This window comes from Bidens hawaiensis, unplaced genomic scaffold (genome assembly GCF_021521415.1).
Source record: "Bidens hawaiensis isolate Kalapana, Puna unplaced genomic scaffold, B.hawaiensis_p1.1 tig00062105_1, whole genome shotgun sequence".
Classification (NCBI taxonomy): domain Eukaryota; kingdom Viridiplantae; phylum Streptophyta; class Magnoliopsida; order Asterales; family Asteraceae; genus Bidens; species Bidens hawaiensis.
The window spans coordinates 36,803-41,011 of NW_027501138.1; the positions used below are offsets into that span (position 1 = coordinate 36,803).

At 45.6% G+C, this 4,209-nt stretch overlaps 1 non-coding gene across 1 annotated transcript; it reads right to left on the reverse strand.

Annotated features, from left to right (window-relative positions):
• Positions 1-552: 552 nt before the first annotated feature.
• Positions 553-657, reverse strand: LOC143603540 (small nucleolar RNA R71). Its single transcript, XR_013148076.1, has one exon. It is a non-coding gene; the product is annotated as a small nucleolar RNA R71 (small nucleolar RNA).
• Positions 658-4,209: the final 3,552 nt, after the last annotated feature.

The following is a 4,209-nucleotide window of genomic DNA, read 5'->3' on the forward strand; positions in this document are numbered from 1 at the left end:
TTCTTTCGGGTGATGCATGTCCACCACACCCGTTCCTGATCTTTTTTCCCCCCTATCTGAACCCGAGCGACATCTTCGAGAAGGTTTGAGGAGGAGAGGACGCGAGATTGCCGAGGTGTTTGAAAACGAAGTTTTAGACGAGGACACGAATCCCGAGGTAGAAGAGAAGGCGGATCCGAACAATCAAGGTCACATGGATGACTTCGCCATGCCGTCCCTCGATGGCTATGGCAACGGTGTTAGGGAGCCCGAGATTACCGTGAGTTTCGAGATCAAGTCAAGTATAATTCATATGGTCGAAAATTATGTTTCTTTCCATGGCCTCTCGAACGAGGACCCTCATTCTCATGTTGCGTATTTCCTTCGATTATGTGCGACATTCAAAACTCAGGGGTGTACGGACGAAGCCGTGAGACTCTGACATTTTCCATTCTCACTTCGCGGGGCTGCCTTGGAGTGGTTGGAGGCACTCCCTTCTGGTTCCATCACCACTTGGAACTAATTGGTTAAGTAGTTTCTTCTTCAGTACTTTCCACCCGATAAAACTGCAAGATACCGGGCAAAAATCACTGGTTTTCATGTTGATGATGACGAGTCACTTCATGCTGCATGGGAGAGGTTCAAGGGCTTGTTGAGAAAATGCCCTCATCACGGTTTGAGTCGCGGATTTCAGTGTCGTACGTTCTTTGATGCTTGATCCGGAGCATAGAAGCAGGCCGTTGATCAGGTTGCAGGAGGAGATTTCGGTAGGTGTACTCCCAATGAGGCATTGGATATCTTGGAGCGAGCTTCTAAGAAGAGCTTTGCATATAATCAGCCTCGTAGTATTCATTCCACTATGGGCGTTCTTCATGTCGATTCTAATACCCTTGTTTCCGCTCAGTTAGAAGCCTTGACCAAAAGATTTGATCAGATTTAATCCAATCTGGCTAAGTCTAACTCTCGTTGTGGGGTGTGTGACGGGAAACACCAGACCAGTCAATGCCAATAGGCCATGGTGGTGGAGGATGCTGACTTTGTAGGCCGCCAAAACAATGCCTACAGCAACTCCTATAACCCGGGATGGAGAAATCACCCAAATTTTAGCTTGAAAGGTGGTGGCAGTCAAAGTTAAAATCAAAAACCACCGGGGTTTGACCGAAATCCAAATTACCAGAGTCAACCCAAGAACCAATCTTATTAATAAAAGCCTCAGTTTCAGGGTTCCAGCAGTAGTGGTCAGTCTAGTGGTGGGTCTAGTGTTAAAAATCTTTTGACTCAGCTTTTGGCTAAAACCGAGACCTCAAACAAACTAGCTAAACAGAGGAACCTAAAAATTGATGAGACTCTCCAGAGACGCGATCTGAGTTAAGGAACCAGAAAGTGTCCATTCAGACCATCGACAATCAGGTTGGATAGATTGCTCAGCTCCTCTCTGCGAGACCACAGGGTAGCCTTCCTAGTAACACTGAGATTAATCCGAATGCCGAAGCTAAGGCGATTACCCTGAGGAGTGGTAGATCCACCATTCCTGTTGATGCATTGGTTTCCACACCACAACCGATTGCCGATGAGATCGAGACTAAGACTCTGGAGAGGTGCACCTGGGGGTAACCCAAGAAAGTACCGCACAAACCAGTGAGCCAGTTAGGACTTGTGTTCCTCCCATTCCATACCCACCATTTGAAGAAGTAGAAGATGGAAGAGCACTACGAGAAATTCTTAGAACTTTTTAAGTAGCTTCACATTAATCTTCCGTTTCTCGATGCATTGAAAGAAATGCCTAAGTATGCTAAGTTTCTGAAGGAGGTTCTCTCGAACAAGAAGAAATTAGAAGAACTTTCTTGCGTGACTTTGAATGAGGAATGTTCTGCGGTCCTTCAGAATAAATTACACACAAAAATGACCGTTCCGGGCTGTTTTACCATTCCATGTTTGATCGGTAGTTTGTAGGTTAGTAACGCTTTAGCCGACCTATGTGCTAGCATAAAGTTGATGCCTTATTCTGTTTTTGCAAAGCTAGACCTAGGTGAGCATTCAGCTTGCTGACCGCTCAGTGAAATACGCGAGAGGTATCGTTGAAAATATGCTGGTGAAAATCGACAAATTTGTGTTTCCTGTCGACTTTGTGATCTTGGACATGGATGAGGATATAAAAATGTAACACTCATCTTAGGTCGTCCTTTCCTAGCCACTACTAGAGCTCTCATTGATGTCTGCACTGGCAGACTCACTCTTAGAGATCCATGCACACCCACATGATCATGACGACGTGCTCTACATTGATACCATTGATTGTTGCGTTTGTGAGCACATACAGGACACATGTGAGGAGGATTCTCTGGATACTCAATTGTGTGTTGGAAGGATTTTTGACTTGGTCAATGGACCTCTATTTGAGGAGTTGGTCTGTGGTGTGGACCACGAGCCTCCTGAGTGTTTGGAGAGGATTGAGGATGTTGATCGCGTTGCCGAGCCTAAGGCAAAACCTTATGTTGTGGACCCATCATCTATCGAGCTTAAGGAACTCCCGTCCCAGTTGGAGTATGTCTATTTGGAGGATGGGTTTTGCCTCCCTGTTATCATTTCTGCGAGTTTGTCGAGTGAGGAGAAGGTGAAGTTGCTCATGGTTCTGAAGAGGCATAAGCACGCGATCGCTTGGAAGATCATGGATATAAAAGGGATCACTCCATCCTTTTGTACCCATAAGATCTTGATGGAGGAGGAGTATAAACCCGTGGTGCAGCACCAACGGCGTCTCAACCCTAATATACAAGACATTATGAAGAAAGAGGTCATTAAGCTACTCGATGCTGGATTGATTTATCTGATCTCTAATTCCCCATGGGTGAGCCCGGTGCAGGTCGTCCCGAAAAAAGGCGGTATGACGGTTGTTGTGAATGAGAAGAAGGATTTGATTCCTACGCGTACCGTCACGGGATGGAGAGTTTGCATTGACTTCCGTAATCTCAATGACGAGGAAAGATCATTTCCCACTCCCCTTCATTGACTAGATGTTGGAGCGACTGTTGGGAAAGATGTACTATTGCTTTCTTTACGGTTTCTTGGGATACTTTGAGATCCCCATCTCTCCTGAGGATCACCAGAAGACGACATTCACATGTCCCTATGGCACATTCGCCTACCGGCGGATGCCCTTTGGACTGTGTAATGCCCCAGCCACGTTTCAAAGATGCATGGTGGCGATTTTTCATGATGTGATCGAGGACTCCATGGAGGTTTTCATGGATGATTTTTCTGTGTTTGGGAGTTCTTTTGATCATTGTTTGAGAAATCTAGAGAGAATGTTGGCCCGATGTGAGGAGGCCAACCTTGTGCTTAATTGGGAGAAATGCCACTTCATGATGAAGGAGGGCATTGTGTTAGGGCATAAGATTTCACAGGCGGGGATTGAGGTTGATCGAGCCAAAATTGATACCATTTCGAAGCTTTCGCCACCAAACTCGGTGAAGTCTATTAGGAGTTTTCTTGGTCACGCGGGATTTAATCAGCAATTCATAAAGGACTTTTCCCAAATCGCCCGCCCGATGACGAAACTCCTCGAGAAAGATGCCTTGTTTGTATTCTCCTCCGAATGTCTTCCGGCGTTCGAGTAGTTGAAGGAGAAATTGGTGAATGCCCCTATCATGGTTGCCCCCGACTGGTCCTTACCTTTTGAGTTGATGTGTGATGCGAGTGACTTTGCAGTCATGGCGGTCTTAGGTCAAAGGCGGGATAAGCATTTTCATCCGATTTATTTTGCGCGCAGGACACTGAATGATGCGCAGGAGCACTACACGACCACTTAAAAGGAGCTCCTTGCTGTTGTCTTCGCATTCGATAAATTTTGGCCTTATCTTGTCCTTTCTAAGACCATTGTGTTCACGGAACATGTAGCCCTTCGTAATCTTTTCAGTAAACAGGATGCTAAGCCAAGACTTGTTCGTTGGATTTTATTGCTACAAGAGTTTGAAATTGAGATCCGTGATAAAAAGGGTTTTAAGAATGTCGCGCCGATCACCTCTCCTGTCTTGAGTGCTCAGCTTCATCGGAACAAGTGGGGGTTCACATAAATGACAATTTCCCCCACGAGTTCCTCATGCATATTAAGACACGGGATGAGGATCATCCTTGGTTTGCTGAAATTGCGAATTTTCTTACTAGTGGGATCGTGCTTAAGGGTCTTACTCACCAGAAAAAGAAGAAATTATTTTATGATGTTAAGCATTA